Below are 10,448 nucleotides of genomic sequence, written 5' to 3'. Positions count from 1 at the left end.
GTGGCGTTAGCAAGGCACAGCATGGCGGAATACTTTTATTCCTCCTTGTTTTTTGTTTTTTCTATGTGTGCTGCAGCATGCATAGAAACAGCAAAATGCCAGAAAAGATTGGTAACATAACCAATCATTTAAAAATGACACTTTGGCACTTCTGTGTGTGCTGCAGTCGCCATTGGTGATCAAAACCCTCAGCGCCGAAATCCTTGTACAATTGTGCAAGGATGCCTGGTGCAGGCAGCTTAATTTAGTGCCGGCATAGGAGGAAACGCAGGGGTGCACCGTATCCCTCTAAATACAGTACACCTCTGCGTTTTTAAATTGGCACAGAGTGGCGCTGCTATTTTTGGCGTAGTACCGCACTGCTCCACTTGAACATAAATCTGGGCCTCAATTTCTCTAAGATGTTTAGAGCTGCCATCAAGGAAGACTCATGTTTACTCTGCAAAAAGACCGACTGTGAGTTCTGTGTGATTTCTTGGTCGCAAGGCAAGCTGTGCGTCGGTTCCTGCAGGCTGTGCATCAGTTTTCAGCGCACAAGGAGTTTCCTGAAGAGATGAAGTCCTTTTGGCCATGAGACTTAAGAAAACAGGAGGCAAGCTCAATCCAAGTCTTTGGAGAGCACTTTTCAGCAAAGCCAGAGGCCAGCAAGGCAGCAGGGCAACAGCAGGGCAGCAGTTCTTTTCAGCAAAGCAGTCTAGATGAGTCCTTTGGACAGCCAGGCAGTTCCTCTTGACAGGTTGCAGGTTCAGGTCAGAAGTGTCTGAGTTGGTAGGGTACGTTTAACTACTCAAAAATGCCTTTAAAGTGGGACAGACTTCAAAGAGTGGTTTTGAACTGCACAAGTTCCCCTTTCAGTGCAGTCCTGTCTTCCAGGGTCCCAGTAGGCGGTTTGGCAGTCCATTGTGTGAAGGCAGGCCTCTGTCCTTTGAAATGTAAGTGTCAAGCCCTCCACCCTTCCAGCCCAGAAAGACTTATTCAGAATGCAGATGTGTGCAGGTGTAACTGAGTGTCCATGTGATGCAGCGAAGACCGGCAGAGTCCCACTTGCAGGCCGCGGTCAGATTGGTGGTCCGCATCTCAGATGGGCATTTCTGCTGCGGGCCGCTTTTCAGGTCGTGACCTGTTTTTTGGGCTGCAGCACGACCTGAAACTTTCCCTTTGGTCTCTGTTTCATGCTGCACCCACCTTTTACCCCCCTAGTTTTACTTACCTGTTTTTTACTGTTTTTCTTCTTTTTTTCTTTTTTCTCTTTTTCTTTTTTGTTTCTTCTGGGCCATATTTTCTCTTTCCCAGGAGACTGTGTTTCCTTCTGTGCATGCTTTGCTCCCTACTTTTTATATATGGCTATTTTTCTATTTACTTTAATGTGTTTTTTCCCAATCCAAGATGGTGTCCTCATTACTTCCTGTATGTCACTTTCTGTTTGTCAGTATATAAGCACAGTTGGTCTTCTGTTCCTTGCGTTGCAAACACTTCCGTTCCGGTTGTGCTCCTTGCTCCTGTATCCTGTGATTTTGGACTTCACATGCTTTTTTCTGTCTGCAGTTTTTGTTCCAGAATTTTTGTGCCTCACTTTTCTTTTCTTATATCTTTTTCAGGAGTTGCTTCATCTGAGGTTTTTCCCAGGTTTGGGTTTTTTCCTCTGGGACTCCTTCTGGAGGTTACGGCCTGCTTGGTGTTCTATTATCAGCAGCACCGTGGCTACTGGAGAGGGTCGCCCCTACCTTGGTCATTCCAGAATAAGCAAGAAACCTGGTGGTGCCCGGAGGCTGGCAGAATACAGCGGTTCAGGTCGTGACAGTCCTGTGTTTGTGGTTGTCTGTGTGAAATGCACAAGGTAGCTGTCAACCAGCCCAGCCCAGACGTTGATTGGAGACAGGCTGTAAGGCACAGATGGTTTCAAGTACAGAGAAATGCTCACTTTCTAAAAATGACATTTCTAAAATAGTGATATTAAATCCAACCTCATCAATAAGCAGGATTTTCTATTACCATGCTGGCCATACCAAACCTGACCTAGTTACCCCGTTCAGATCAGAATCCACCACTCAAAAAGTGTATGAGGGCAGCCCTAATGCTAGTCTATGAAAGCAGCAGGCCTCACAGCAATGGAAAACTAATTTTAGGAGTTGTCTGCTACAAGGAGATATAAAACACAGGTGTACATGTCCTGCCTTTTACCTACATAGCACCCTGCTGTATAGGTTACCTAGGGCTTATCTTAGGGGTGACTTATAGGTGGGAAAAGGGGAGTTTTAAGGCTTGGCAAATACTTTTAAATGCCAAGTTGAAATGACAGTGAAACTGCACACACAGGCCTTGCAATATTAGGCCTGAGACATGGTTAAGGGGCTACTTATGTGGGTGGCTCAACCAGTGCCGTAGGCCCACTAGTAGCATTTAATTTACAGGCCCGGGGCGCATGTTATGCACTTTACCAGGGACTTACAAGTAAATCAAATATGCTAATTCGAGATGAACCAATGTTCCCATGTTTAAGGGAGAGAGCATATGCACTTTAACACTAAAACCAGCAAAAACAGTGTCAGAAAAGTGGAGGGAGGCAGACAAAAAGTTGGGGGATGACCACCCTTGGGTGATTTGTGTGCGATATCAAATGAAATTAGCATAACATAACAAAACATCACATAACTAAAACAAAAATGAGGTCTCACACAGTGAGTCTAGAGTTGTGAGTGTTTTCCACCACCAGGGGGCTCTATGGCACACTCAGGCTAAGGAAAGGTATGTGATATCATTGCACTGCAGGATGGGATTTGCAGTCCTGTTGAGGCATGCTAATTAATTTTAAGACAAACACTTATGGAAGCAGCAGATTCTGAGCAGCATATGGCAGATAGAAATGTTTTAAGTGAAGGTTTAATGGGTTTTGACAGCACAAAACAATTGAGACAGGTTACAGCAGGCAGAGAGCACAAAGGTGGAAATAATAGTCTCAGGGGAAATAGGTCAAGTCTTAGATGGTTTATCAAGAGAAAAATATACTGGAAAACTGGTGCGGGTAGATGATGAGGCGGTTAGGCAAGAACAGGATGGAAGAGTCGGACCAGCTTATGAGGCCATAGTACTGAAACACTATCAGTTCAGAGCAGCTTAGGCGTTTTGAGTGGGATCCTTCTTACATCCAAGGTCAGCAACTAGTTGCTGTTGCCAATAGAGCACAAAGTGGCTCTGGTACGGTGACCTGAAGAAAAGGAAAAGTAATCTGCGGCTTTTCCTGCGGCAAGGGACAATACAAGAAACATGTCGACTCAACAACTGAGAGTATGTGATGGCGGGTGGTGAACAGCCAAGTGTGAGTGGTTGTGAAATGAGTGCTCTGGAAGGTGTTCTGGAATTGGAGTGTGATGAAGACACTGATGGTTTGGAAGAAGGGGGGATCAGAGCTAGGAAATTTGATATTAGTGGCAATGGAACAAATAAGGAAAGTAGGGGAGCGCTAATGGAGAAGAGGAGTACTGTTAGTGTCGTATAGATATCTGGACCGACCACGGCTGCGTCCACTTCAGCTTCAGGAAAACCACAACCCACCACCACCCGCAACAGGTTCCTCACAGGAGCTGGAGCAAGATCACCGCCAACCAGCTCACCACCTCCTTCAGCCAGAACCCACCTGCCAGCACAACGGACCCCAACGAAGCAGCCCGCAACTTCACGCAATGGCTGACCACCTGCGCCAACGACCTCGCACAACTGAAGAACCCTCCTAGCAGACCCAGAAGCAAGAAGGCCCCCTGGTTCACCGATGAACTCAAGGACTCCAAGAAGACCTGACGCACCCTCGAGAAAGCCTGGCTCCTCGACCAGACCACCGACAACATGACCGCCCTCAAACACGCCACCCGCAAGCACCACCAGCTCATCCGCACCACCAAGAAGAAATCACTGAAGGAGCGACTGGACAACAACGCCCACGACAGCAAGGAACTCTTCAGCATTGTCAAGGAGTTCTCCAACCCCAGCACCGGCAACAACGACATCACTCCCTCACAAGATCTCTGCGACTCTCTCGCATCGTTCTTCCACCGCAAGATCGCCGACATCCTCAACACTTTCGGCACACCATCCATGTACCCAACCGTCGATCCAACGCACCCCACCGCCACCCTCCGCACCTGGACCACGGTGACCACCAAAGACATAGCCCGCACGATGAACACCATCCACTCCGGATCTCCAACTAACCCCTGCCCCCACCACGTCTTCAACAAGGCCGACTCCACCATCGCACCCCAACTCCGGGACGTCATCAACACCTCCTTCAACACCGCCACCTTCCCGGAGAGCTGGAAGCATGCCGAGCTCAGCGCCCTACTGAAGAAACCAACAGCGGACCCCACCAACCTCATAAACTTCCGCCCCATCTTGCTCCTCCCTTTTCCTTCCAAAGTCATCGAGAAGATCGTCAACAAACAGCTTGCCACCTTCCTCGAGACTAACGGATCCCTCGACCCCTCGCAGTCCGGTTTCAGAGCCAACCACAGCACCGAGACCGCCCTCATTGCAGCCACCGACGACATCCGAGCCCTGCTCGACAACGGGGAAACAGCGGCACTCATCCTCCTGGACCTCTCTGCAGCGTTTGACACTGTCTGCCACCACACCCTAGTCCAACGCCTCCGCAACACCGGCATCCAAGAGAAGGCACTGGAGTGGATCATCTCGTTCCTCGCCGGAAGAACACAGAGAGTCCACCTCCCCCCGTTTCGATCCGAGGCCACCGAAGTCATCTGCGGCGTCCCGCAAGGTTCATCACTCAGCCCCACCCTCTGCAACGTCTACATGAGACCTCTTGCTGCCATCGCACGCCAACACAACCTCAACATTATCTCCTACGCCAACGACACCCAACTGATCCTCTCCCTCACCAGAGACCCCGACACCGCCAGAACCAGCCTACACGAAGGGATGAAAGACGTCGCCGAGTGGATGAAGAACAGCCGCCTGAAACTGAACTCAGACAAGACAAAAGTCCTCATCCTAGGACCATCGCCCGCCGCCTGGGACGACTCCTGGTGGCCCCCAGCCCTGGGCACCGCTCCCAAGCCAACGGACCACGCCCGCAACCTGGGCTTCATCCTGGACTCCTCCCTCTCGATGACCAGACAAGTCAACGCCGTCTCCTCATCATGCTTTCACACCCTCCGCATGCTCCGCAAGATCTTCCGATGGATCCCGACCGAAACCAGGAAGACGGTCACCCAGGCCCTCGTCACCAGCCGACTGGACTACGGAAACACCCTCTACGCCGGAACCACAGCCAAGCTACAGAAAAGACTCCAACGCATCCAGAACGCCTCCGCCCGACTCATCCTGGACATCCCCCGACGCAGCCACATCTCCGGCCACCTGAGGGACCTGCACTGGCTCCCCGTCAACAAGAGGATCACGTTCAGGCTCCTCACCCACGCACACAAGTCTCTCCACGACCTGGGCCCCAAGTACCTCAACGACCGCCTGACCTTCTACACACCCACCCGCCAGCTACGGTCTACCAGCCTCGCCCTCGCCGCCGTACCACGCATCCGAAGAGCCACCGCCGGAGGCAGATCCTTCTCCTACCAGGCAGCCAAGACATGGAACGCCCTCCCCATCCACCTTCGGCTGACCCAGGACCACCTCGCCTTCAGGAGACAACTCAAGACCTGGCTATTCGAGCAATAGCGGACCCCTTCCCCCTAGCGCCTTGAGACCCTTCCGGGTGAGTAGTGCGCTTTACAATTGCTATGATTGATTGATTGATTGGAGCAGACCCAAGACATCCTGAAATCAGCCTCAGACACAAGAAAGGGGGCATTACGGAATCGCTTTAAACTGGTGAAAGGAGGATGTACAAATTGTGGAAAGGTAGACACTCTTTCTGGTGAGTGTGGGAGTTACAGGAGGGTGCAACGAAGATTAAAAAAAAATCTCAAAGGTCAGATGATGAAGTTGTGGTGGAGGATTGTAATGTGGGAATACAAAATAACATCAGGATAGTGTCAGAGTAAACAAAAAGGGATAATAAGGATGGTAAAACAAGATTAATGAGTGATGTAGGAGGCTGCCTGGCTTATAGTGGGTACCTTGAGGCACAGAGAGCCCTCAAACCTTTACAGTTTAAACTCTCATTATGCTGCATTAACAGTTTTGGGAGTGGGCTCTACAACAGACATGATAGTATAGGTTTAAGGATAGTGAGAGAAAAATGTTTAGAACTTTAGAAAGCACAGAGAAAAACTTTTTCAAACTTTGAGAAACATTTAAAAGTTTTAAAAACTTTTCAGAAACTTTGTTAAAAGTTTAGAAATAGAAAAGTATTTTTTTTGGTTAAGTGTACATATACTGAACTATTTGGTATAAGATTTTCTTATGAAAAGCACCAAATGACAAAGTGGTAAAGCAGTTGCAAGTACTTATCCCACCGCTGCACCACCAATGTAGGAGGCTGGCCTGGCTTATTGTGGGTACCTTGTGGTACTTACACCCTGTGCCAGGTCCAGTTATCTCTTACTAGTAGAATAGAGGTGTTTCTAGCAGCTTAGGCTGATAAAAGGTAGCTATGGCAAAGGAGCTAGGCTGAACTAGGGGACATGCAAAGCTCCTACCATACCACTTATATCATATAGCACAATATCATAAGAAAACACCCTCTCTCAGCGGAAATCCTTTGTTCTGCCTTCCTGGGCCGGGGCCGCCCAGACCCCAGGAGGGCAGAATCCTGTCTGAGGGGTTGGCAGCAGCTGCAGTGGAAACCCCAGAAAGGCAATTTGGCAGCACCCGGGTTCTGTGCTAGAGACCCGGGGGATCATGGAATTATCCCCCCAATACCAGAATGGTATTGGGGTGACAATTCCATGATCTTAGACATGTTACATGGCCATGTTCGGAGTTACCATTGTGACGCTATACATAGGTAGTGACCTATGTATAGTGCACGTGTGTAATGGTTTCCCCGCACTCACAAAGTCAGGGGAATTTACCCTGAACAATGTGGGGGCACCTTGGCTAGTGCCAGGGTGCCCACACACTAAGTAACTTGGCACCTAACCTTCACCAAGTGAGGGTTAGACTTATAAGTGACTTATAAGTTACTTATGTGCAGTGAAAAATGGCTGTGAAATAACGTGGACGTTATTTCACTCAGGCTGCAGTGGCAGTCCTGTGTAAGAATTGTCTGAGCTCCCTATGGTTGACAAAGGAAATGCTGCAGCCCATAGGGATCTCCTGGAACCCCAATACCCTGGGTACCTAGGTACCATATAAAAGGGAATTATATGGGTGTTCCAGTGTGCCAATGAGAATTGGTGAAATTATTCACTAGCCTGCAGGGACAATTTTAGAAAGCAGAGAGAGCATAAACACTGAGATTCTGCTTAGCAGAGCCTCAGTGAGACAGTTAGGCACCACACAGGGAACACATACAGGCCACAAACTTATGAGCACTTGGGTCCTGGCTAGCAGGATCCCAGTGACACATATCAAACACACTGACAACATAGGGTTTTCACTATGAGCACTGGGCCCTGGCTAGCAGGATCCCAGTGAGACAGTGAAAACACAATGACATATACTCACAAACAGGCCAAAAGTCAGGGTAACAAGGCTAGAAAGAGGCTACCTTCCTACATTGATGGGAAACAAAATGTTATGTGAAATATGTTAGGCAATGAAGTTTCTATGTTCATAATTTTTCTTCAGTGATTTACCTGATGTATCTTCTTTTTTTCACTTCAAGTTGTGTTAAAGGGCCACAACCAGTTTAGATGGTTACGTGGATAGTGGGTCACGCATTTGTAAGATGGTCAGTGCCATGTGGACCAACAGATATATAGTCATTCTCTTTGAGTTTCCAGCACGAGGTGGTTTGGTGGGGAAGAAGTGACATGCGATGGGGCAGTTTACTCCCAGTTTTAGCGGAACTTTTTTCCAACAGGGGGAGCCCAGGCATGCTGGTTCTACACTTGTGCGGAAATTACCTGATTAAACAAATGGAAGAGGACCTAATAGTAATAAAACACAATGAGGTGGCACTTGCATTGTTTGGACTGAGTTTGTGCCTAGAAGACATTGGAGAGGGGCAATCAATCATAAAACTATGGACAAAGGCAGACAAAAGTTGAATAGAACAATGCAGATGTTTTGCATGACAATGGAAATTGAAATGTTGTCCAATAAGAATTTCTGAAAGGAAGATGCCTGTCTTTTTGAGTGGATGGAGTCAATCAATCAATCAACATTTGTAGAGCAGAGCACTGTCACCCTTAGGGGTATCTGGGCGCTTGGGTGCCAGGTCTCCATCTAAAAGCCAGGTCTTGAGTTTCTTTCTGAAGTCCTCAACGGCGGGTGCTATTTGAAGGTGGAGCGCAGAAAAGCACAAACAGAGGGCAAGAAACAGGCACAAAGACACAAACAGACGGCAAGAAACCAGCAGAAAAATGAGCAGAAAGCCTCAAACAGGGGGCAAGAAATGAACAGAAAGGCGCACACAGGGTCAGCAAGTGAAAAGCAGCAAGAGGGTAGCAGACTGCGGCAAGCTGGGCAGGAGACCTGTCACAGGCAGAGGTGGCACAAGAATGGAGTGCATTTGTCAAAGTCAGGACAGGCTTATTACATGAAGGAATTGAGGGAACATCTGGAAAAACTGTGGAAAGAAAACCTGTGATGCAAGAAAACGTGTGAAGAAAGCATGGTACGCAGAGCGGGGGGATAGGAAAACACCAAAGTTTTTCCTGGGTGGCAGTGTTTGTTAGAGGGGTGGAGAGTCTTGTGCAGGTAAATCACCCCTCTAGAGGAGGGGACAGCACAGCAGAGAAGAGTGAGTTTGGGGTTTTGGGACAACTCAAGGGAAGTTTGCTTGGGGATGGTTGGGAGAGACTGGTAATTGCAAGGAAAAAGCTATGAACGGAGGATGAAAGGAAAGAGGTGGGAGAGCATGTTTTTTTTAGTTGATGCAATGTTCACAAGTTGTGGGTTTAGGGGAGGAGGGATTGACAGGAATTGCTGTGTGTTAATTAGGTTGGGTCGTATTATTCATTCTGTAAGTTGTCAAAGTGATTCTACAAACCCGTCTTAATATAGTGGCCTTTTTCGCACAAAACAAAATATAGTGGGTTGCATAGTTTTTGCATGATGTCCTAGTGTGTTTTCACGCCTCTTAATGGACGTCGGCAGTTCAAAGCTTCTGAAAACAAGGTGGAAATCCACTTTTTGCAGTGTTTTTTGGCTCTTTTTCCCTGCCACTGTGTATTATCGGTTCCCCGCCAGGTGACCTTGAGAAGGGGGTGATATTAGGTGTCACTCTGTGGAGCAGTCTGAGGTAGTAGGTTTTGACATGTCCGTAACCTGTTCTTCCGCTGTGTAAGCCTCAGCAGGGCTGGCTCAGTGGGCCATCTTTCTGAAGTCTCTAACAAGTACACAGATTTCTATGAGTGTGGAGAGTTGTAAGCTGAACTGGGATAGGTGGAGATTTATCAACATGTTGAAGAGCTGGTGTCACTGGTATGTTGGTACCTTGACTGGAGGTGGAAGGAGCTCCACCTCGTTTGTTCGCCTGCATTCTGAGTGCAGTCAAAGGGAGCGGAGAAGGTGCAAGTAGACTGGGGTGGTTGTACATGAGAATAGGGAACAGATGCCAAAAGCCTAATTACTCAAATAATGTCAAGCATTAATAGCTGTTAACAGCCTGCATACTCTTCATGCACCATTACTTTCTACTCATAACATCACTGTAGGACATGCAAGAGGCAGTGTTCAGCATCCTTACCAGAGGACATTTATTGTTGTTACAGTTCTGAGCAGTGAGCAGTAACACTGCAATAAAGCTAACATGCAATCTTCCCTGCTCGCCAACCTCTAAAGTGAGTACCAGTGCATGAACCACAGGTTTCCAGACAGAGAGACTCCTACCTTGCTGCTGGAGGCACAGATCAGCTGAGACCAGGAGTGGCTCAAAGGTGTGCAAGCATTTCATCATCTATGGAGCACTGCTGCCTGACAGCCACAGGAGAGGACTGGCATATGAACTGCAGGACTGGAGCTCACCCAGCATCCTGCAGGGCATGGGAGATGCAATGCCACCTGCCTGGCTGGGTTATATAGAAGATACCTGCCCTTGTGGTGTGAGGGCAGTGTTCAGAGCACATCCCTGGTGACATTGAAGCTGTGGAAGGAGAGTGGTGCACAGGCGTTTCATTACAGGAGCCTGAGGCTTTCCACTCAGCCTCCTAGGTATTTACTTCATCAAGCTGTAGTGTGATATATCCAGGGAATTGTAGTAATGGTTCAGACTTCATTTTTTAATCTTGCTTTGTTTTGCCAATTTTGATACTTTAAATAGAACAAATTACCATTGTTCGATCTCTTTTTTAACAGTATTTCAATTTATTAAGCCTAGTCATCCATGCAATAAGTTAAAGAACTGAACTTCATCTGTAGATTAAATGACT

Source organism: Pleurodeles waltl, chromosome 4_2 (genome assembly GCF_031143425.1).
Source record: "Pleurodeles waltl isolate 20211129_DDA chromosome 4_2, aPleWal1.hap1.20221129, whole genome shotgun sequence".
In the NCBI taxonomy this organism is placed as follows: domain Eukaryota; kingdom Metazoa; phylum Chordata; class Amphibia; order Caudata; family Salamandridae; genus Pleurodeles; species Pleurodeles waltl.
The sequence above is the reverse complement of the archived record's forward strand: the minus strand, read 5'-3'. Positions refer to the sequence as shown.